Source organism: Camelus ferus, chromosome 25 (genome assembly GCF_009834535.1).
Source record: "Camelus ferus isolate YT-003-E chromosome 25, BCGSAC_Cfer_1.0, whole genome shotgun sequence".
Classification (NCBI taxonomy): domain Eukaryota; kingdom Metazoa; phylum Chordata; class Mammalia; order Artiodactyla; family Camelidae; genus Camelus; species Camelus ferus.
The window spans coordinates 10,479,811-10,504,986 of record NC_045720.1 but is presented as its reverse complement, the minus strand read 5'-3'; positions in this window follow the sequence as shown (position 1 = coordinate 10,504,986).

Here is a 25,176-nt window from a genome sequence, read left to right as displayed (position 1 = left end):
TCTAGACTTATTCCCCAGTGGCTTTTTGCCACGTGCTTTAGGCACCCCATGGTTTCATGTGACTGGCGCTGACTGCAAGTGTCACTTACTTTGCCGATTCTGTGATTGATGACGGTAAATCCTGACTGTGGGCTGAGGGTGTTGGGCTCAGGTTTGCAGGGCTGACTGATCCAGAGTGGGGAAGATGCAGTATGATCATCACTTTTCTGTGTCAGCTTGGCTAAGCTACAGTCTGTGTGTGTGCGCGCGCGCGCGCGCGCGCGTGTGTGTGTGTGTACACAGGCAGGAGAAATTGACTCCAATTCTCAACAGGAGAAACAACACGGGGGTACAGAAATGGGAGGGATTCTTGGCAGACATTGCGGACACAGACTACCCCGGGGGGCAAGTTGCTTGTTTAAGTTTGTGACTCCCCGTCTCGACTCTGTTTAACCTCTTGGGTTATCTCTTCTAACGGGGTGAGGCTGAAAGGAGTCCTGGAGCCAGCCTGTCTTGTTCCAAACCCTGCCTCGACCACTGCCTAGCTGTGGGACCCGAGGCAGGTTTCATGTTCTCTCCATGCCTCAGTCTTCATCAGGAAAATGGGATATTAGTACTAGAGTAGAGTGTGGATGAGGATTAAGTGACATCTGTGCGTGCACATCTACCATTGCAGCCTGCAGAGTCGGGTATGTGTGTGAGGGGATGCTTTAAGCTGGGGTCTGGGGTTTAGTCTTTTTTCCCTCCAATAAATAAGTACTGAACACCTGAAAAAAACCACATGCACATGTACGTATGTGTGGATATGCATGCATACATAGGCATATGTATGTATATATGTGTGTCTGTGTGTACATGTATGTATATATGAAAGCCTGTACGTATATGTTTGCACATACACACATATATGTGGTTTTATATCTCTCTATATACGTGTCTAACTTAGTGTGTAACTTGTGAGACTGTTTCCCTGTTGATGCATATGTTTGCAGCCTGCCTTCCCCTGGGCCAAGTCCCAGTGTTTTCCAGAGAATGTTAAAGTTGGACCTGACAGCTGGCGCCCAGCTGGGTCTTGAACTGAGGCCTTCTGAGGCCAAAGCCTGCCTTCTCGACTGCGGGAGTGGTCCCCACGCCCGCCCTTGGGAAGTGTCAGAAGTAGCAGCGGGCCCTGGTGAAATACGGGTTATTCACAGGCCCCGCCCCAGGCCGCCTGCTGACACCAAGAAGCAGACCCAGACTCAGGACAGTTCGCCAGTCGCTCTGGGTGATGTGGGGGGAAACCTGCACTGTGCTGCTTCTGCGCCGGCTGGCCTCCCAGCTGCCTGGTGCTGCCCCCAGCGGTGCCGTCTTCACTTTCCGCTTAAAATGCTTGCCTTTCCCCTCCCAGAAAAACCTACTGCATTCTGCTCACGCACAGCCAGCATCTCAGAGGGGCACGGAGCACAGGGCCGGTCTCATATTTGGATTTGCAGTCTAATTTAGCTCCCACATCGCTGAGAAAGACACGCTATCCTGGCCTCGCCTTTCCCAGCCTGAGCTGAGGCCAGCCTTAGCCCTGGGTGGCCAGACCACCCTGGGCCTCCTTCCCTCTCACAGGGAGCTGACTTCCCCTGAGGTACGTCTTTTGGCTGATGCGACCTCATTGCTTTGTTCGTTCCCTGAGTCTCCCGGCTAAGGAAGAAACAATCACCATTTATTGAGCGTCTAGGCTGCATACAAGCATTGCTCAAATAAGTACCCCGCAGAAAGCTATTACTGTCCTGAAGCGGGGAGATAATAAATAATCCACAAAAGGGCACAGAGCCAGCATCGTGCCCACACAGCCAACCCTGTGCATCTAACAGGAAAGCCCTTTCTTTTGACTGTCCCAGAGGTGAGTTATGTCAGATTTGTTTTCAAGGTCGTAGGTCCTTCTCTTTAATGTATGTGAACAAAATTTTGCAGAGAAAAAAAATTTTTAATGTCAAATGTACCGACTGTCCTTGGGATTACAAACACATTCCAAAAGTCAGGAGCTGCCCGGGCACTGGCCGAGTTGGAAAGTGAATCAGATGGGGAGCCTGGCTGGGACCGGTGACTGGGACTCACGCTCCTCACTGCGTTTTCCTGTTCAGTCTTTCAGTGGTAAACCTGTTTTCTTTGCCGCACCTTGGCATCCATCATGATTTAAATTTCAGGTTGTCAACCATCGTAGAAAGGGGTTCGGCTTTTGGCATTAAGTACCCCTTGTCATGTGTGCAGGGCTGTGCTCGCGTGGAGCGCCGTCCAAACCTGAGCCGGTCTTCGTGGCTGCCCTGAGAGGTCACCCACTGTGCAGCTGAGGAAGACGGAGGCTCCCGTGGTGGAGTCATCCGCCTGGCTCTAAGTCCAAACACTTGACTCTTCAGAGCAACCGAGACTCCTGTGTACTTGACTGTTAGGGGCGAGTGTGTGAAGCGTAATCGAGGCTGCATTCAAATTGCAGGAAAAGATCACTGTTCTTCATGAGCCGGCGGCCCCTCTGCAGATACCGTAGAACCTCTGACCAGTGTGTGCACTGACGTGTTTATGGGACCAGCTTCCCGGGGAAGCGGGAGCTCTCTACCTCGGCTACCTCCATCCTCCAGTGCGTCACCCAGACTCGTGACGGCCTCTTCCCAAGGATGCCCTGGAGAAGTTAACGCATAGCGATTCCTACCAGTCAGACCACTTGGAAGTACCGGACTCCTGCCTGGGCACCCGCTGTCCTTTGTTTCTTATTGCAAAGCACGGAAGTATCTCCTCCGGAAAAATCCACAAATCCAGACAAACAAAAAGAAGCTGAAAATGCTTCTGTTATGACTCACAGGGGACTGATTAAATGAACTAAAGCAAAGGCATGTGTATACACTTGTAATACTGTGGCCGTATACACGTTAGTTTGTAAATGGCTCTTTGACTAAATACGTGATAAATAATCTTCCCACGCCAGCAGGTGCACCTCTGCTCCGACGCCGTTTGATCGTTGGGACGCCCAGCTGCTCTGTCCTTCAGCACCTGGGGCAGCCGCTTGTGCATTCGCCTGTTGCAGTATCATGACCAGGGCTTCAGTGAATGTTCTCCTACTCAAGTCCCTGCTGCTGCACTTTCCTACTTTATTAGGATGTATTCTCATAAAATGGGACGGCTGCAACAGGGGCTGCTTAGGTCATTTAATTTGCCACGTTCCCCTTCAGGAAGTTTGGACAGTTTCTCCTCCTACCACCACGCGTGAGCCCTCCTCGGCAGGACCCTCCTGTCTCGGCAGGACCCTCCTCTCTCCTGGCACAGCCCCAGACTCAAGGCTGTTCCCAGCCCACGCGTCCCTTCTTCAGAGGCCCTCCCTCACCGTGGACTGTGCAACACCTCTGCTGTTCCTCCTTCCAGCCCTTGGTTTCCATAACGCCCGTCTCAAATCAATTAAGTCATGATTTGTGGTATTTGGAGCTGAGCCTGAGTGGAGCTGATTCCCTCTTACGTCCTGGTGGCCGGCTCGGTGTTTTATAATGGTCAGAAGCAAAGACTCCCATCGGCAAGATCTGGATTCACTGTGACGCTGTCACTTTACTCACCTAAATCTTCACTTTCCCAGCTGAGTTATCACACAGAGATGGCACGGAGATGGTGAGGTTTAAATGAGATATGGTGTGGGAAGGGCGCTGCTCACAGCTTAACGCAGGTAAATGCCCCGCGTTGTTGCCCAGGGTGTGGATAGTGGCTGGTGAGTGCTCACGTGTACCAGGTACTGTTTTAAGTGCTTTACAAAGGGTTGGCAAACTGTGGTTCAGGGGCCAAATCCAGCTCGCCACCTGTTCCGGTACAGCCCAGGAGTTAAGAATGGTGTTTAAGTTTCTGAAAGGTCAAGAAAAAAATCAAAAGAAGAATCATGTTTTGTGATACGTGGAAACTGCATGGAATGGAATTTCGTTGTTCATAAATAAAGTTTTATTGGAAGATAGCATGCTGTTTCTTTTTACGTATTGTTTATGGTGGCTTTTGGGTGACGGTGGAGGAGGTGGGTAGCTGGGACAGAGGTGGCATGGCCCACAAAGCCCAAAATATTTCCTGGGTGGCCCTTTACAGGGAGAGTTTGCTGACTGTTGGGTTACATGTCTGAGCTCATCTAACTCTGCATAGTGCAGGCTGTGGCTGTCACCGCCCCACTGTAGACGTGGGGAAGTGAGGAGCCGACAAGTTAAGAAATGGGCTGAAGTCAGACACAGCTTATAAGTGGTAAAGTGGGGGTTTGGTTGCCAAAGATGGGGCCCTTAATGGTTCCACCATAGGGCAGGTTTCTGGTCTTTACAGGTGAGGGACTTGAGTCTGGGGGAGGTGAAGTCACGCATTCATGAGTGTTTGGATCAGGATTTAGAACTGGGCCCATCAGACCTCAGAGTTCTTGATGTTTCTCTCATAATGGGCTCTTTCCCCCTCTCCAGCCTCCTAGCATCACCTGCCAAACACAGGACCAAACGTGCAGAGGAACTGTGTATGTCCTAAAACTGCAGGTGCCTGAGAGCAGGGAGACGGTACAAGACTGGGTGAGGTGAGGTGCTTTCTCCTTAGTGCTGACTCAGTAAATGTTTGTGGGATGATTGAGTGAGTCTGATGAACAGCTCCTGGACTCTTTAAGAGTTTAGACAGGGATCCTCGGAAAAAGCAGCAAACCCTAGGACCTTCTCATGGGAAGGTGACCTTCCTGGACAGCAGTTATGCTCCCCAGCTGGCATGGGGCGGGGAGGGAGGGACTCCTGAGCCAACAGACACTTCTTCAGTTCAAATTCCACCGAAGTTAAAATTTCATTGCTGTCTTTCTTTTCCGTGCGTCACCACTGGCTCTACTTCTGTCGACTCTGAATATTTGTTTTCTTTAAACAACTTAGTGGAGATAGAATTCACATACCATGCAATTAATTTATCAGTCTTAGAACTTTTTCACCACCTTAAAAAGGAATCTTGTCCCCTTTAGCTGTCCCTTCCCCATCCCCCTTCCACCCCCAATCCTGAACAACCTGCGGTCCACTCCCTGTTGCTATGGACTCGCCTTTTCTGGCCGTTCCATGTAAGTGGAGCCATACAGCATGTGGTCTTTTGTGACTGGCTTCTTTCACTTGGCACGATGGTTTCAAGGTTCATCCACATTGTCTCCTGTCTGTACTTCATGCCTCTTCATGCCCGGACAGTGTCCCACTGTATGGGTGTATACCGCATTTTATTCATTCATCAGTTGATGGACGTTGGGTTTTTCCTTTTTGGGGGTGGTATTGTGAATAGTTGTGCTCTGAATGCCCAAGGTTGTGTGTGGATGTATGTTTCCACCTTTCTTGAGTATACACACCTAGGAGTGGGATTGCTGGGTCACGTGGTAACTCTGTGTGTTACCTTTTGGGGAGTTGCTGGACTGTCTTCTGAAGCGCCTGCTAACTGCCTATTCTTGAGCACCATTCGTGCCTCGTCATGAAACAGAACATGATCCCATGTATGTGGATTTTCAGAGCACGCGAAATGAATCAGCGGTGCTAGAAGTCTGCCTACTGCTCGCCTCTGGGTGAGGGAACTGTTTTATGTCTTTAGGGTGTGGTTTAGGGTGTTTGGTATATGGTTCTGACAAATGTCAGAACTCATCAAACTGTTCCTTTAAGATCTGGACATTTCACTGAGTGTTAATTATGCCTAGATTAAAAAAAAAACAAAACACAGAGAGAGGGCCTGGGACCAAATGAAAAAAAAAAATACAAAGTACAGCGGGGGGCGGGAGAGGGGAGAAAAATAGTACATAAACCATCTCATGACATGACTTGCGTTACCCACCTTCGCCTGGACAGAGGGCCTGTGCCTGGCAGGCAAGGCCAAGTGTGAAAGGCTCTTAATTGATGTGATTAACTACGTCTCAATAGGGAGCCTCGTTAACATCAGTGGGGAGGAAAGGAGGTTATTTTCCCTTCTCGGGACTAGGGGATGGCTGGAAGCGGGGCGCGGGGGCATGTGGGGGCTGTGTCTTGCAGTGGGGCAGTGGGGGAGGGGGCAGTGGGAGGTCTTATCCCAGGCCATCCTGCTGCATTTCCCTTTGGTATTAAGATACTTTTGGAGGACGGGGATCATTTTCTCAGTTGCTACAAAAAGCTATGCTCCATTTTCATCTATAGAGAGAAGAGCAACCTGAATTTTTTTTTTTTTTTTGGTATGTTTTCCAAGGCTGCATCACCCAGCAGTACAGAGGATTTAGACAGAACATGCTTTAATCCTTCCTAAATGCCTTAGTGGCTGATAAATAAACAACAGGAAACAAACAAGAGAAGTGAATGATTTTGTCTCTCCCTCTTAGAATCTGCAAAGAAATATGGATTGACATAAATTCACAGAAGATTAGGATGGGATAGGCATCACTAATTGCCCATGTTAAAAAAATCAGCGTTAGACATTTTTTTGATGCAAAAATTATATCATTTTATTGGTAGGCTAGAAAAAATAATCTATTTGGAGAAAAAAAGCTTAGAAGTATTAACACCACCATCATTTGGGGGAGGATGTGATTACATGTGTTTGTTTTATTTTCTTATTGCTTATCTGTGATTAATTTTTCCCAAAGACCACTTATTGCTTGTGAATTAAATTGTTTAAGGAATTATTTTGGTTTTCTACTGATTGGAGGGATCAGTTTCCTTGGGCTCCCATCTCTCTAGAACAAACCCACCCCTTCACTCCCCACCAGGCTTATAACTTATGAATTTTAAGCAGCACTGCTGAAAGCATTGAACATGAACTTTGGGGTTAGCTGGATCACGGTTCAGTCTTACAGGATGGTGGGCAGTCACAGATCTATTCTGTGTCTTGGTTTCCTCATTAGAAGAATTTGGATCATCTTTTCAGTTGCTGCAAAAACCTCAGGTCCATCTTCATCTGTGGGAAGGAGGAAGCCAACCTGATGGTTCTCTCCCTGGTCAATGGATGTGACCCACACATGGGAAACCCCAAGCACAGTACTTGGTCCCTCTTATCAGTTCACGCCTTCTCCACCAACCCCCTTTCAGCCTGGTATCTTCCTGGTACCTTGCAAACTAGCAATTGATCATTCGAGTCCAGATGACTTCTGATGACTAGGCGACACCCCTAATCATTGCAGACGCTTACATACACCTGCAAATAATGAAATCATGTTGGGGGTGTGTGTGTGTGTGTGCGTGCGTGCACACAGGCATGTGAGCAGCACTTGTGCGTGTGGCTCGACATACAACAGACCTCCGTCCCCGTGAGTGAGCTCAGACTGCTCGCTGCTGGAGCTCATATTGGTCACCAAGCAAAGGTAGGACCAGCTGTGGCAGACTGCAGACACAGATGCAGGCATGGGCGGCAGGAGTGTGAGCACCGCGTCTTCCAGGCCTGGGGGAGGGGCTCCGCTGAGGGCGAGCCGGAGTTTTGCAAAGTCTGTTTACACTGGTGGGACATGCGGGGCAGACGTGGGCAGAAGCGATGTGCACACGTGCAAAACCGGAGCCGCTGCGCCATTGTCTCTGTTTCCTTCTTGTCTTCGGTCACCTTTATAACTGTCCTTCTCCCTCCAGAATTGCCTCCCCCAGCTCCTTTTTTCGGCTCCTTTTTGTGACAGTGGTTTTCAAATTTCATTCTGCAAGTGATCACCTGGGAATCTTGCTAAAATGCAGATTCCTGGGCCCCTCCACCTGATTTTTTGATTCAGTGGCTCGGTGGGTTGGGTCGGTGGGGATGCCTGGAAAACGGCATTTTCAACCAAACACCTCAGATGGGTCCTTTTGACCAGGAGGGTACTCTAAGGAGAGGGCCTGGGACCAATCAGTGTTTCAGGAGCCCACAAACAAGCTAGAAAACTAACAGGTAAGATATTAGTCTCAAAATACGAACACGAAGCTGTAAAACTGAAATAGTGATAAAAGCACTTCTGTTAACTTTTTAGCAGTTTGTCAAGTGCAGCTCAACTTTTGCAGTTACGTGCGAATTATTTTTTTTAGTGGCACCTGGGTGGGTTTCATCTATTCGATATGCGTACGCTAGTCCTACGAAAGCCATGAAAATCTCCACCCCCGTGGACCCTGCTCTCAGAGGTGTAGCCCGAGCTGATTCCTTGTTTCTCGCATTTTTGATCTGGAGGGCCCCTTCGAGGCGTTCTGCAAAGCTCAGGTTTTCCCACCAGGGAGACCGAGGCCTAGAGGGAGAATGACCCCCCAAGGTCACACAGTAGGCTCCCTGAGGCATCCGGACCAGAGCCGCGTTCACCGCCCACGTGCCTGTGTGTGAGTGCCTGGGCTTACGACATCCCCCCCCCCGTGGCCCCTCCCTCGTCTCTCTTTGACCATCTCTCTTTCATTCTGGCTTCTCTTCCCTTTGGTCTTGTCTGCAGGCCAGTCTGACACCCAGTCCTGAGCCCAGAGGGGAGGGCAGGGAGGGAGTGAGGGTCTCAGGGTGGAAACTGCTAACAACAGGCATTGCATGTGGCAAAGCCCGTCTTCCACTTAATCCCCAGCTGGGGAGGGCGGGCTGCCTCCCTTCCCTGGGCTGAGGCCTGAAGAGCTGGCATACTTCTCTGTAGCTCCATGTCGTGCACAGTGGGGGCCCCAGGGTAAAGCTGACATGGCCCTCAGGGAGCTTCCTTTTAGCCACTCATCCAGTCAGCCTGCAGATAGCTGCCGGGCCCCCGGCTCTGCCCCGGCGCCGGAGCACGGCCGATGTGGCACTCAGATCCTAGTTGGAGCGAGATGGCAGATCCACATACACGTGAGACATTTCAGAGAGGGCCAGGGCTAGGAAGAAAACAAAGAAGGGAACGAGAAGGGGAGCGAGGTGCAGGGCACGCCCGTGGCAGGGTGGCACCTAGTCCCGTGCTCGATGGCCTCTCCCCACGCACAGGCCGGCAGTGGCGTCGGCAGTGGTCCTCGCCTGGGAGACTAAGGGATGAACCGGAAAGCCGATGATCTCCGGGTTTTGCGGCCTGTGGCTTCTCTGAGCGTCATTGTCCTTGTAGGAAGGTGCTCAGGTTAACGTCATATCTAGCGTGACTGGCTACTGGTTCTGGGCTAGAAGCGGCTTCACGTGCTTCACATGCCGTTTCTCCCTCAGTTGTCACAGTCTTGCAGCGGGGTCGGTGGTACCATGAGTATCAGGCCAGTTTGCAGAAGAGGAAACCGAGGCGCAGGAAGATAAGAAGCTTGCTGACAACCACGGGGCTAAGGCGTGGGGCCAGGACGCTCTCCCAGACAGCTGGCCTCTGGAACCCTCGTGCGTACCCACTGTGCCTCAAGGCCTCTGGGGTGGCTCCCTTGCTCTCCTGGGGGCTGTCAGGAGTCACTGTGCCGTTGAGGGGAGAGCCTGGGCCGTGGGGCCAGGTCCATGCCTTACTGTCCAGGTCCATGCACCTCAACCACTTTGAGCCTCAGATCTCTCATTTCTAAACTGGGACTAAGGGTTCCTCCCTCAAAGGGGTTGTTAAAAGGGCCCATGGAAATGGCAGTATTTTAAGGTGCTTGGCACTTAGTAAACGGTTTTTAAGCATTTTAAAATAAGGTGATGTCCTTAGGCCATGCTTTTTTTTTCCTGACTCTTTGCCTTTTGGAGATTAGGATTCCAGTGCCTTACTCACTGTGACTAGTTCTGGCCAGTGGTAGTGAGCAGAGAAAGGCAGTTTCTGGCCCTTCCATGAAAAGCCCTCTCTCTCCTGCCCTGGTGCCCAGCAGCGCCCCGGGCGGGGGCTGCCCTGTCCGCCTGGCCTGGGTGGTGCTGGCACGGGTGGCCGTCTCTGGTTGACTGTGATGGACATGTCACCTGAATGAGCGTTAAAGCTTCACCATTTTAAGCGCCTGATATTTGGGGATGCTCATTAGTGCACCAAACTATCGCTGCCCCTGACCGATAGAATCCACAAGGCAAAGAGATTTGACCTGTCACCCTGGATTATTGGGGGCTGCCAGCAGCCCCAAGTGGCAGCAGATTCTTGAGGTCCCAACTGGGGTCCTGGGGAGAGTGTGCTGCGATGGGTTGGTGATGTCAGCCATGCTGGCAGAAGGGACGTGGAAGCTCCGGGACCCTGTGCCTCCCTCCCTGCTGTGGCGCTGGAGGACGTTCCCAACTGGGTTTTTCCTCTAGTCCTCCCTGAGGGCTGGCCCCAGACCCCTCTCCCTGGGGACCTGGCTCTCATCGACTGCCTGGCTCTCTGCAGTCTCACCCTCTCTTGCCCTGCGCTGGGTCCTCTGCCTGACTTTCAGGTCCTCAAAATTCTGTCTCTCACACACCCTCCCAGGACTCCTAGAGGTTTTCTTTCCCTTCCGGGCTCCAGGGGCTCCTTGCCGACCACTGGCATGCAGTCCCCACTCCCCAGCCCAGCCATCTCCCCCTGGTTGCTCCCGCCCCTTCCACACTCCCCTCCCTCATGGCCGGCCTTCACATCCGGGTTCTCAGAGGACTTCCCTTGGCAGCCCACAGTGACCTGCTCTCCTGCACCTGGACCATACGGTGCCCACACGCCATCCATCTTCCCCTGTCTTCTTTTGTTATCTTTCACTCCGTTCCTCCACGGTTATCTCGCATTCCTCATGTCAAAGCCTTGACTCCCTACCTAGGTTCGACACTCAAAGAATGGCCTTGGTGTTGCAATTCCTCATCACAGTGTCTTGGCGATAGCAGGCACTTGAGAAATAAGGTCTTAACATATTGGTTGGATGGGTGGTGCAGGGCTAGGGAGCAGAAGGGGAAAGCCGGAGCAAAGTCATCTGAGGATCTCTCCCTCTCTTCACTGTGCAGTCCTTCCTACGTCTCCCATCTCCCACGCCAGACTTGCCTTCCATGGCCGGCCCAGTCCAAGTGTTTCTGTCCATTCCCCAAAATGCTAAGCTTTGAATCAAAGGGTCACCATTGAAGCAGCCCTGCTCAAGCCATCACTGTTACAGACTCTGGGACCGGAAAAGCACAGGATGTCTGGGTGGACTGAGAACAGGCAGCCAACCAGCTCCTGGAGGCAGGGGGACGCTTCGCAGGGACACTGATGTTTAAGCTGAGCTGGGAGGGAAGCTGGAAATCAGCCTGACAGAGGGCAGAGCAGTGCTCAGAGGACGCCCCAATCTGCATAGGAGTCTGAGGGCTGGAGAGATGAGTCAGGGGTGAGCAGGAGACACCAGGGAGGTTAAAAAAATTTCTAAAGAATACCTGGAACCCCAGAGCCATCATCTACCATCAGCTGTCATCTGATTTTTACCCTCTCCGTCCCTCAGATGTGTGCAGACGTTTTATGTTTTGTGGAGACACATCTCAGCAGACGCGGGACTTTTAAATTGCAGTTTTTCTTGCAAACATTCCCATTGTTATTCCTCTGTGTTTCCTTCTTTCCTGGGAAGCCTTAGGCTGCCGCTCCTCCTGCCCCGACCCCAACTTTCCGGGGATCCCATCTGCCCACTGCGCTCTTCAGGACTGCCTCTGTGAAACCATCTCTTTATATGCAGAAAATACTTTTACAAAGTTTCAGTCTCATGAACAGACAGATCTCATAAGAAGAGAAGAGGGTCTGTGTACTCAGGGAGAAGTCCACGTTCCCTGGAAATCAAGGAATCTCACTGTGACGGTGGCGACCCACTCCCTAGTTTAGTTTTGTTTAACTAAAAGTTAAAACAAAAGGTTTGGGAACTTATCCTAAGAATGCTTGGGGAGCCTGGCACACACTGCCGTTGCTAGTGGCAGCATAGATTGTTCTTTTGGGAAAGCTCTTTGTCAGGAGTTATTAAAGCATCGCTTTGACCTCATGTCCCTTATTTGGAGAATGTGTTTCAAAGACATGTTCCAGGAGGAGAGAAGGCGGTGGTGTGCAGGCAGGGGTTTTTTAGAGCCGGGCATATTTAGGGACAAAATTAGAAACAAAATAGTGCCCAGGGACACATGGTACCTCTGAATCTTTCCCGGGGATCTGAGAGAATCATGGTGGAGAAGAGGAGGCCACCTTCAGGACAGTGGTGACAACCTGCAATGTGACAGTCGCGCACAGCAGTGTGTCCTTCCCGGGATGACAAGAAGTGACAGAGAAAGAGGTCAGGTCCTCACTGGAGAGATGAAGATTTTGCCTACTTGGGGTAATAGGAGCATGACAGTTTTCTCTTCTGTTTTCTCGTCTCTCCTCTTTTTGGGAACCTGCCTCATCTGGTTAAAAGCTGATTCATTGCCACAGAAGAAAAGAAAAAGAAATATATGCAGGCCTACCTGGGAGACACTGTGGGTTGGGTTCCAGACCACCACAATAATTCGGGTATTACGATAAAGCAAGTCACAGGAATTTTTTGGTTTCCAAAAACTGCATATTAAAATTATGTTTGTACTGTAGTCTATTAAGTGTGCGGGTAGGAAGTATTATGTCTAAAAAAAAGTATATGCCTTCATTAAAAAATACTTTATTGCTAAACAAAGCCAAAACAACGGCAAGTAGCATCAAAGATCACTGATCACAGATCACCGTAATATAAAAATACGGAACAAGTTTGAAATGTTGCAAGAATTAGCAAAATGTGGCACAGAGACATGAAGTGAGCGAATGCTGTTGGAAAAATGGTGCCAAGAGACTTGCCCCACGTAGCATTGCCACAAGCCTTCCATTTGTAGAATACGTAATATCTGTGAAGCTGGGTAAAGTGATCCCAATAGGATGAGGTGTGCCTTGCCTGTATGTGGGTTTGGAGGGTCCATGTGCTCCGGGCGTCACATAAGGGCAGCGTGAGATGCCCACTGCTCTCTCGGGTGTGTGGTCAGGACAGCACAGTCAGGCCGGGGTAAGGAGTGAGCGCCACGCCAGGTGTGACGACCTTGGGTACCTCACCCAGCGAGCCGAGCTGATGCACCGTCAGCACAGGGCCTGGTTCAAGCAGGGATCCCATGAAGGACACTATCCTTCCTCCCATGTGTATCCGACAGTTACATCATTGGGCATTTTGTCCTTGTCGTGTCATGTCTCATTTAAACCACGTCATGAAGGTGTCAGATGGGTAATATGACAATCCCCATTTCACAGATGGGAACACTGAGTCCTCAGTGGCCATCCAGGAAGGCTCTGCTGCATTCTGAATTCAGACTCTGCACCCATCTCCTTGGATGCTTGTGTGACAACTCTGCAAAGCCATTCTGCGTATCTGCTTTCCACAGTGGGAAACTGAGGCTGTGTTAGGTTATTTCCTGAAGGGCCCAGAGCCAGGAATAATCATGGGAACATTGCTACTTGGCTATCTGACTCCAAATCTGGTTGTGTTTTTTTGTCTTTTGAATTTTATTGTGAAAACTTCCTCCGTTCAGGGCACATCTTCTGCACTGGTCTCTGCAAGACCCCTCTCTTTCTTCTTCTGTTCTTACTCGTTCTCTTGGCCTTCACTCCATACAGTCATCCTTCCGGGGTGTTCGCTGTAGGCCCCACGTGGTACCTACTCTATTGTCCTGATGGGTATCTGTTTTTCATCTTGATAAACAGAATTCTGTTACAGATCTGCCTCTGCTTCTGTGTTTGTTTTTCTTTTACTCAAAACTGTCTGTTTTTTAGCTCCAGTCTTGGTCTGTGTGTACCTAGCTCCTGTAAGGGGCTGCACCGACCCTCCCCTTGCCAGAAGTCCTGGCTTGGTTACTGTCTTCATCCTCTGCCAATGGACATCACGGGAGCCCAGCCAGGGTCCGTGGTGACCACCCCCATCGGCACCGCGTGGACTGTGGGAGATTTGCTCTGCTGCAGATCCAGGGATGGGGGGTGAGTCATTGCCCCACTCATTCGTCATTTCACAAGTACTGCCAGATTCTTTTCCAAATGACTGTACCTGTTTGTAATTCCACCGGCGGTGCTCAGGGTTTCCGTTTCCCACGTCCTCCCGGCACCCGGTATCACCGGAGGTGTCAGAAAGGATGCATCTGAGCTCGGGCGCAGCAGGGCCCCGGACGCTCTTCTCTGAGATGCCCGTTTCTGCTGCAGTCGTCACCTTATCATAGCAGCGTTTCCAGCAGGTTAAGGTCGGGCAGGAAAGGGGGTCTTTCATGCTGCACCTCTCCATCTTCTATGAGGGAAGAGGATTTCCCCCGAAACCCCCGGTCGGCTTCCCCGTACGTCTCATTGGCTGGATGGGGCCAGATGCCCTCCTCAGCCAGTCTCTGATGGGATTGCCTCTCCGTGGATGTGGCAGCCTGCCCAGGACCTAGACGGAACTGGGAGAGTCTGCAGGAGGACAGTTACTCCGCCCCCCGTGGAGTCTTCCACGCCAGATCTCTAATTTTGCCAATTTGGGGAGTGCATACCACCTCTTCCTTACAAGGGTCCCCCCACCCCCAGTCTGTGTAATTAACCATTTGTGGAGAATTTCAGAAGCACGTGTCTTTTGCTTTTGGGGTGAGAACTGTGCAACTCATTTCGAAATCCGCCGTTCTTCCTGCCAGGTGGACATCAGACCTGGTCCCGCCCCACGGCTGCCCCAGCTTAGGTTTCGGTGCAGGCTTCCCCCAGGAGAGGTCAAGATGGAGATTCAAGGGCAGAGCGCCAGAACTCCTGCCTGTGCTACGATTCCAGGCAGACAGCCAGCTGAGGACAGGTGGAGAACACCTGTCGAGGACCAGTAGCATTTCAGGCGGCAGCTTCCCCCTTATCAGCCACGTGCGTGCATTTCTGCCTAACCAAAGAAATTAACTTCTGACAATTAACTTCTGTAACTCATTGAGCACTACTCGGTGCCCCACAGCCCGGTAAGCATCTTATTTATATGATCTGCTAACACCTACCCCTGACAGCCTGGTGAGAGCATTCCTGTGTGATGGTTAAAGCACAGGCTCCAGTCAGACCACCTGTGGAAACCCAGTGCTGACATTTATCAGCTGTGTGACCTTGGGTGAGTTACTTAGCCTTTCTGTGCCTCAACTTTCTCATCTGTACACCAAGCTTAACAGTGGTGTGTTGCGAGTGCACAACGAGTTGATAAAGTGCTTAGAACAACACTGGCTTAACGTATATGCATGGTTCACGCTTGATAAATACTAGTTGTGGCTGTTGCCGTTTTAAAAAATGAAGAAACCAGAGGCTCAGAGAGATCCACTTACCCGACATCAGACAGCAAGGAGTAACAGGGACACGACTTGACCCAAGAGTTTCTGACTCGAAAGCTGGCCTCTTACCATCCAGTTCTGCGTCATCAGTAGCAGCTCCGTGACTCAAGAGAACACGGCCATTATTCTCCGTATCAGTGGAATAAATTTTCAGCTGAAGACCGAGTGATACTTTTGTAAAGAAATAGCCTCCAGCTACCAACCACAAAGACGTAGCGCACCGTTTCCAGCACCGGTAGATGTGTGGGTCACTTCTGAAGGTGGCTGGACACTGGAGCATGAGAGACAGCGTGTACCCAGGGGACAGCAAGGGGACCGCATTTAATTCCTGATTTCAGCACCAGCCTCCTCGTCTTTAAAATCGGGTTTCTATTACAGCTCCTCCCAGTGAGGATGTAGGAAGTGCCTTGTAAACTGAGCTCAGTCAGTGCTGCTGATTCCAGAATTAGGGTTTTCCACGTTACCTTATGTTTTGTTCCCACTTACACATTCGTACAAAGTATAGGTGTTTTGACCCCCACCTCCATTTTAGTCCCTGGAAATCTCTGGAAACCAGGGCTTAAGAATCTTCTGGAAGAGATTTTTTTCCTTGCCCAAATGGGCTGGAGTCAGGAGCGCTGGGGTTTTTAGAGCTGGGGGATCTGTAGAGTCTGTTGGAGCGGGGGGAGCAAATAAACAAAGGAGTTCTCTGCCTCACAGGACGTCCTCTCATCAATTTCTCCCCATTTCTGAGCATTTTCAGACACAGGCCAGCTGGGTGTGTGGGACCAAGCGCTCAGCCTGAAGGAAGGGTTGCAGGCTACCCGGGGTCCTTTAAGTAAAAAAGATGACTTAATGGCCTGAATTCCCTGGGAGGAGTTTTAAACCTAATGCTGTGTAACAAGAGACTCAACTGTCTTTTATTTTTTCAATTTGAATGTCCCTCCCTCCCCTTTCCATCTCTGCTTCCTTCTCTCTTTCCTTCCCTCCCTCCTCTCTTGTCTCCCTTCCCTCCTCCCTCCCTTCCTTCCTAGGAATACATTCACGCCACTGAAAATTCAGAAGGTCCAGAAAGATGTTCAATAAAAGTAATTTGTCTCCCTCAATTTCCACTTCCCCGGCCAACAGATCTTCCTTCTGGGAGGCAGTCCGTGTCAGCAGAGTTTTGTCTGTTGTTCTAGAGGTGGTCTATGCATGTATAAGAAAATCCTCTCGTGTGTGTGTGTGTGTGTGTGTGTGTGTGTGTGTGTGTACAGTGTTTCCGTTTGTACCGTGTGAGGCTCCATGACCTGTTGTACTGTCCCATCCTCCTGAGGCCTCCGCTCCCATTTGTTTGTCACCGACTGCACCACTGCCCTCTCTGCACACAGGGCCTGTTTCCGGGGAACCTGTGATGGCCTGGGGACCCCAAGGTGGTCCAGCCCAGTCAGTGGAGAATCCCTTGGTTTTAGGAGGCTCCGGGCTCTGCCTTGATTTCCCCCTTGCAGGCAGGAAGCAGGAGGGCGGAACGGCCGTCCAGGAAGAGTCCAAAAGTGGTCCACACCGCAGGCGGCCCTCTGGGGAGCCCGCTTCTCCCCTTTCAGGGGCAGCTTTAAGGACACTTTCTCTTGACCTGGGTCACCTGGTGCAGAATCACACACCTGAGAGATGGCCGAGGCCATCGTTTCTCAAATCGGAGCCACGGCTAAACCTCCAGGAGACCTTGTTAAATGCAGATTCTGGATCAGTCGCTGTGTGTGGGGCTGAGGTTCGGTGCTAAGGGTGAGTCCCAGGCGATGCTCATGCTGCCGGTCCACGACTGGCCCATTCTGAGCAGCAAGGAAGCAGCTGGTGCCCCTTCCCACCCTGCCTCCTGCTGCGCGTGGCACTGGGCCCCGCCCACGGGGCGCTGAGTCGCTCACACACGGATTCGGGCTCCGTCACCTGCCAGCTGTTTAACGTACATTGTCACAGTTGGTCTTTCGCACCATCCAGTGTGCAAGTATCATCCTTTTTGGGTTTTTTTTAAGATGAGAAAACTACTTCTCAGAAATGTTAGCAATTCGGCAGAGGTCACACAGCTAGTAAGGGACAAAGACGAGAGTCCTGGTGGTGAAGGTCATTTCCAGTCACTGCAGGCCCCCCACGAGCCCACAGAGGGACGTGGTCCTCCTGGAATGGGTCAGGTCTGCCCTTAATGAACAGGTTTGGATGCTGAGAGAGTCATTTTCTCTTCCCTCCCCCTCTTTATCTCTGAGATTTTAACCGTGACTTCTTAGGAGCCTGGGAAGCCCTTGACAGAAGGGCTAGGCCCAGAGGTAACCCTGACCCAGAAAGAAGTGACTAGAAGACACATGAATCTGGAAGAAAGGAGCCTCGGACCCCTAGAGTGCCCCCAGGTTCCCCCCAATACAGGAGAACGGCCCCCTCCCTTGCCACCCCCTCTCCCAAAACACATAATACATTTTACTGGTAATCTGGTTACTGCTCAGCTACCTTCATTCAATGTGGTTTTGACAGAATAGTTGGTCTGGAAATTTTATTTTCAATTAAACTTCCTCGTTGAACTGCCTTGGTTTTGAAAGGATCCCATTAGGATGGCTAATGATACAGCAGTTGCTACAAGGAGATATTTGCACTCTGTTTCAGCTGCTCGGTAATTCGCATCGAATGCTTTTCTCTTTTCCTCCCTGGAGCTGTGCACGACCGTCTTCCTCTCACACTGCAGGCTTCTCATGAGTTATTTTTGGAATTCCAAATCAAAACAGCAATTTTGGCAGAGGCCGTTTCTAGGCGAGCAGAGTAAACCATATGTACGGATAAAAACAGCCAAAGAGTTGGTGCCTTTTAAAAGTAGCAAAACCGTCTCCCTCCGTGAAGGTTAAATTTGGGGGAACGGCAGACTGTCCCTGGTACTCTCATATTCCTTTGTGAATTCTGAAGTCAAAGACAGTTGAGATTCCTCTAAAGTTACCAAAGATTTGTCCACTTGCAAAGCATTTTCGAGGTCATTTTGTTTCAAGAATGGTGGGCCTTGGCAGAATTTTCTGGTGACTGTATCGGCCGCTGAATCTCCCATGAAACACAGACATCACTTTATTTCCCCACTCTGCGCAGCTTCCTTCTTTCACCAGAACACGGGTGACGTGTCTGATTGCACGTCCCAAGCAGGTACCGCCTCCTCCTCACCCATTAGAGCATAAGCTCCTCGTGGGCATCCGCTTATTTTCATCTTGTTTTGTTCTTGGCACACAGTAGGTGCTCAAACAGTTGAACAAATAGAGGAAGGAATTAGTAACATCCTATTTCTATTTTTCTCTTTAAAAAACAATCATTTATTATGTAAATTGTAACTGAATGTTAGTAACCTTGGGGGGAAATAACTTCAAATAAGGCTCATGTCCTTTTTTGATCACAACTCACAATTCTTGTTTCCTTTTCATCTCTGCTTAGGTTCTCACTTTGGAACACATCCTTGCAGACTTTTTCAGTGCATTTACACACATACACGCGTACACACACATGGTACTGTCTTTGTAGACCTTGGATAAACAGATTATTTCTCAGCTTGCCTTCTCCCACTCAGCAGTGTATCAGTGTCAGCTGCCGTGTTTTTTGTAACTGCTACATGGTTTTATTGCATCACGTGGCTATAACAACCTTTTATTTGGGCCAAATGAATACATCCTTTATCTGCTTTCATGCTCGTGATAGTTCAGGATCCCTTTTCACGAACGTGTTGACAAACTGACCGTGTCCACTGCTGTCTTTCGGTAGCTACAGCACATTTCATGAAAATCAGCCAAGTGCCTTGGAGATTGTGCCAAGCCAGTAGACAGAGTCATGTGAAATGCGAAGGATTGCCAGAGGGACCTGAGTTTCCTCGTCCACAGAAGCGCGGGAAGTGCAGTCGGCCCTGGGAAGCCCACGGGTCTAAACAGGGAGCTGATGTTAGAGCCGGTGCCGGCTCTGCTCATAACTGGCTAGACTTCTTTGGACAGGCTGTTTCCTCTCCTTGAACCTTATTTTTCTCATCTGCACACTGGGCTCAGTGAAGCTGTTTCAGCTCTTAAAGTCTGAATAAAGTCGGGTCTGCACAGCGCCACCAGGATTGAACCACAGAATGTATTCGCTGACCCTCCACTTTGTGTCAGAATGAGAAAGGGGCGATTTTAAAATACTATTTAAATTTTGATGTTCATTTTAATGACTTAAATGTATTTTATTATACTTTAATTAAAATATATTTTAAAATAGAGATTTGGCCCAGGGCTCTTAGCCAAACTGATGTCACAAATAGTCCATGATTGGTCAGGAATGTATTGCCTTTGGATCATCATCTCTTATTACTTTATTATCCAATTAAAGTGTATATATTTTTTCCCTTTGCTTTATGTGGTCTTTTCATCCTTAAACAGGGCAATGTGGTGCTGAGGAAAAGGGTCATGGACCTGAGTTCTGTCTCCAGGCTTGTCTAGTTCCAGCTATGTGTTCTTAGACAAGTTCCGAACCTTCTCTGAGTTTCCATTTATTAACATTATGATGTCAAATTAGGCAAGTATCAACTTTCAAGAAAAAAAAACAACTAAAAATCACACTCTCATGTGAATGTTTCATCTGGCATTTCTGAGCCTTGTCACCTGCGGCTAGATCATCTCGTGAATTGACGAGGCATCTTAAGAGACCACCAAAACCCATGAAATTGTCTCGTTTCACATGAGAATTGTGCAGCTGCCTGGGCCCCTGGTGACACACCAAGCCTTTCAGTGGGTTCTGAAGGAGGCCCAGAGAAGGTTCTGTGCTGTCATGATTCATTGGTAGAGTTTCCCGGAGCCCCAAGGCTGGGTGGATCATGTATTCCCCTGCTTTGAGATGTAGGACCACAAGGGTCACAGGGGATGAATCACACGCCGGTGAGTTTCCCTGGGGGTCACAGTAAGGCTTTCCCACGTGGGGTGAGAGTTCTGGCCTCTTGTCTTGGCATTATACATTGGTCTGGAGAGAGCAGGGGTTCTGCAGGTGAAAGGTTGGCAAGGGGGATGGGTGTGAAAGCATGAGTGGGCGCCCAGCCCACAAGTTCTCTGTGGGGTTGGTTTTCCTGTTCCTAACATGGTTTTGCACCCCTACCGTGAGCTGTTTCTGAACATCCCTGGGGCCGAGTGTTCCTTGATTGAGCAGATCTGTACAGGAATGGGGCCAATCTGGTGCTCTCCCCCTGCGAGCTCCTGGGGCAGGTGACTTTATCCCTCCCAGCCTCTGCTTCCTGCTCTGCTGGGTCTTCTCTGAGAAGAACGAAGACTCTGCAGTAGGTGCTCCACTCACGTTACCGGACTTCCTCTTTCCTTTTCTTAAACAGAAGAACATCATTTTATAGGCTCTGAATCTGTAATTGAGCTTCCAAAAGCCTACTGTAAATATTTTCTACATGAACCACAATAAAACAAAAAGCTCAATGAATGGAGAGAGCAACACTGACATGGTACCTATCTTAAATTAGTCGGGGGGAAAAGAAGAATGGTGAGTGATTTCCACTTACCAACTCTCACTCACAGCAAATTTTTCAGCAGCTGCCCTCTGCCTGGACCCTGCAACCCCATTTCAATAAAGTCCTTGCCAGTCTGGTTTGTTGTGTCTGCGTTGTCGCAGATAAATGCAGAACAAGTCCTATTGTCTCTCCTTAATTTGATCCTCCTTCAACTGATCGACAATGTTGTAATTCACAACCTGGAAACTTTTAAGAAGTGAGTCAACCTGACCTATGATTCACAGTTACTTGATTTGAAATGCCTGATGTTGTGGGGGTAGGGTGGGAGGGAGAGTCAGAAATAAACTCCCTGCCCCTGAGATTCAGCTCAAGTGAAGCCGCATCGGTGATTGGGGGGGTGGGGGAGTGATTATCATCTTGTGGTTTGCAAGGATGCTTCCTGCCCTCTGGGGGCTGCACTGTGTTGGGGTCACTTAGGGTGACCACAGGCTCAAGGTTGCTGAAGGAGTCCCCGTTTATGCCTGTTATTCCAGCCTTTTATGTGTGTCTTTCTACTAGCAGAAGGGATATAGGGTTCTGGGGAGACCAGACTGGGAGCTCTTGAAGGTCAGGGCTTTTATGTTATTCATCAGTGCATCCACAGTGCCTGGCCGCTAGTAAGCAGTAAATAAAGGCTTGCTGGGTGGGTGAATGAGTGGATAGATTCTTTCCTTCCTCTCTGGGTCTCTGAACTGCTGTTTCCCATTTGTCTTCATAAATGATAGTCGCCAAGGGTGACCCTACCAACTCAGTAGTGTCTTGATTAAGCTGGATCTTCAGACGGTGAATTGCTTTGGTGGCATGTCGGCAACCCCTGCCATGTAGCTCTGTCACTCTGAGTTCCCGAAATGAGTTACAGTTTATCAGAAACTAAGAACAGCGGCTTCCATGCAGAAAGCTCCTAAGAAATGCTGGTGGAGGTGGAGGTGGTGCTACTGTAATTAGCTGTCTGGCTCCACATCTGTTTTTGTCTTTCTTCTCCTTGTTAGGGGATTCATAGGCCTTTTTTAAAAAAATAATAATAATAATATCAGAATATTGGAAAAAGAGTTAAAAAAGCTAACCGTACTCTCCCGACCCTTGGTACCATAATAGCAATTATCATTACCAATGTGCTATAAACCATCGGTGGTGTTTCAGGGTTTTTTTTTTTTTTCCCATAGTGCCTATTTTAAGGAGCTTTCCATTTTTCTTCCATTTACCTTTTTTTGGGCAAGTATTGTTGATGATATTCCAGAACCTTTTCAACCACTACTTTTTATTTACTTTCGTCCACGTGGTCGTTGGTGATGAACTGGAGGTTGCTCACTTTTCTCCCTTCTGTAAATGGTGTTTCCTTCTACCCTGTCTTCCGCCTCAAGAGAATCTCAGAAGGGTAATCACTGGGTCAAAAGCTATTAATGTTACTAAAAATCTATTTATATCTATATTTAAATTAGTAGGCTATTTGTTAGAGAAATTTTAGGTTTACAAAAAATTGAGTAGACACTACAGAGAGCTCCCATATACTAGCCACCCCCCAGCAACCCATACTGATGTTATTAGTGTGGTCCATTTGTTACAATTTATGGATCAACACTGATGTATTGTGATTACCTAAAGACTATAGTTTACATTTGGGGCCTTGTGTAGTTTCGGGTTTGTGACAAATGCATGACTTTATGCATCCACCATGACAGTTTCACACAGAATATTTTCACTGCCCTAGAAATCCCCTGTGCTTCACCTACTTGTTCATCTCTCCCTCCATCCTCCCAGACCCATGGCAACCACTGATCTTTTACTTTCTCTGTAGTTTTGCTTTTTCCAGAATGTCACATTGTTAGAATTATCAGGCTTGTAGCCTCTTTTGATTGGCTCATTTCACTTAGTAGCATGCATTTAAGGCTCTTCCATGCCTTTTCATGGCTTGATAGCTCATTTCTTTTTAGTGCTGAATAATTTCCATTGTCTGGCAGTACTGCAGTTTATTTATCAGTTCACCTACTGAAGGACATCTTTGTTGCTTCCAGATTTTGACAATTAGGAATAAAGCTGCTGGGAACGTTCATGGGCTGGTTTTTGAGTGGACATAAATTTTCAACTCATTTGGGTGGCCACCAAGGAGCGCCACTGCTGGGTCACACGGTGAGACTAGTTTCGCTTTGTAAGAAACTGCCAAAGCTTTATATTTCAAACATCTATTCAGTGCTTTTTAAGCTATCATACCACGAACACGGTTCAGCCTCAAAATAATCCCTGGGTTGGAAGTGATGAGCTTCGCCTTCTGGTTAATGTCATGAAGTTTTATTCTTGAAGGGCACTTTGATGGTCTTCAACCCTCTAAAGCGTCCTGAGAGCAACATCTGCCTGTGGTGTCACTGTACCTCACAGCCTCCAGGGCACAGTGCATGTAAGAGGTGCTCAATTCATGTTCATTAATCACCACATTAAGAGGTGCTCAATTCATGTTCATTACATACTGACCTCTGTGGAAGGAGAAACCGCCTCCTTGCACTGTATAAGAACGTGGAGACCCACAAAGGAAAAGCCAGGTGCTTCTGGCCAAATAGCTCTTTCCTAATGGCAGGACCGAAGCTAGCTCTTGTGCTTTGTGGATTGGCGGACCCATATTTTGAGGGACCAAGCTCTGGATCACTAATTTAAGCAAAGCAAACTCAAGATTCATGAATTCATACCTACTATTATAATGACCACCCTCTCCTCACTTTCAAGCCTACCCACTACCATGCCACCCAGAGATGCCTGAAGCGGTGTGTTCGTCTGGGTTCCATACCTTGTGGCTACAAAGACCCGCAGCATACAAAAGCAACAACAACAATAATTATCGTGACAGTAATAAAAATACACAAGACTTACTGATTGCTTAGTATTCTCAGGCTTTTTACATATATTATTTCATGTCACTCTCACAGCCACTCTCTGGTTAGGTACGATTATCAGTTACAATTTAGAGATAAGAAGATTGAGGCTATGGGAGTTTGGGTAGCTTGCCCATGACCCCACAACTCTTAGTGGAAAGCCAAGTGTGCATCTATCCAAGTCTTGACCCCACTCAACAACGTACCATGCCACGGTTAAGAGCATGAGATTTAGAATCAGATGGACCTGGGTTAGGATTCTGGGGCCACCATTTCGCCAGCCATGTGACCTTGACCTTGTGACTTCTAGCTGCAATGGGCCCATCTATAAAATGGGGATAACAGTACCTACCTATGGCAAATGCTTTCTCTTGTCTCCTCAGTAGCCAGTGCCTCCGCGCTGCAAAGAACCTTCATAGGTTCAGGCGGCAGGGAGGAGGCCCCAGTTCTCAGAAAAGACAGGCCCTAAACCCAGCCTTACGGAATGAGTCAAGATCGGTTTAAGCCAGAAGTGGCAGTGGCAAGCATGTTACCTAGTTTTGGCAGGGGAAGCAAGCTAGGGAGAGGTTCTCCTTCCAAATGAAGAGACAGAGCCTCCACGAGGGAAGCTCATTCTTATCTTTTCTTCCAGCCTGGATCTTGGACACGATACCTGGAGGCGCAGCAGCCATCTTGCAAGCATGAGATGACAAAGCAACAGACTAAAACGGTGGAGATGAAAAGATAGGAAGAGTCTGGATCTTTGACGGCATTGTTTAGTGGTTCCACTAGCTCAAGAGAGATGACGAATTCCAGACTTTTTGTTACTGAAACAATTCCTATTTGTTTATGCCACTCCAAGTGGAGTTGTCTTTTATTTGCAGCTGACAGCCTTTCTGATAGATATGCAGATGTCCACCAAAGCACAGTATTGGGCAGCTTAGTATGGGAGTAAAGAGCCCAGATTCTAGAGCCAGAATTCCCGGGTTCTAATCCCAGCTCTGCCACTAACTAGCCTTGTGACCTGAGCCAGCAACCTGGCTTCTCTGTGACTCACTGTCCTTGTCTATAAAATGCTCAGCTAAGTGTGTGTTGAGTATCATATGAAGGACAATAGAAGTCCGTACCTCGTAGAATTGTGAGGAACATTAAATGACTCAGTGTTTTATAAAATAATTAGAACATTGCCTGGCACATCATAAATGGCTATATATATGTTTGCCAACAGAAAAATTAAAAGCAAACAAGCCACTGTCATAGCCTTGGGTTTACAGCTTGATCTGACCATCAGGCCACTTGTGGTGAGCAGAACCTTGAGCCTGTCACCACCCAGACTCATGGAGCATGAAACTGCCCCTAAAGTCTGTCTCAAACCAGCAACGGTGGTGGTTTCCTTTTGACAGAAAAGGCTCCTCAGAGAACACTGACTTGTGAAGAAGGAGGGGCTGTGACCACCAAGTCGTGTCATGGAGTGAGTGACCAAAATACCCAGACATGCCCATGCAAATGGGCGTGGGTCTCTCCGGATGGCCCTTTTAGAAGACTCTAGACATTTTTGAACTCATTTTTGAAAGGGTCTTTCCAGCCAGTGCCTTATTCTGCTGAATCTCCCCACATCTTTCCTGCCAGCGGTTGGGAGGGTGGAGGTGGGCAGGCAGAGGTGATGTCGGCCGTCCAGGCCCTTTCGCGCAGAGGGGTCCAACCCCCTGGCCAGTGCGTGAGGGCTCTGCCTTCACATGGCGCTCTCCCACGTTCTTCTCCCTGTATTGCCACCCTCTGCAGAGATTGGATTTGAATTGGGACAATGAC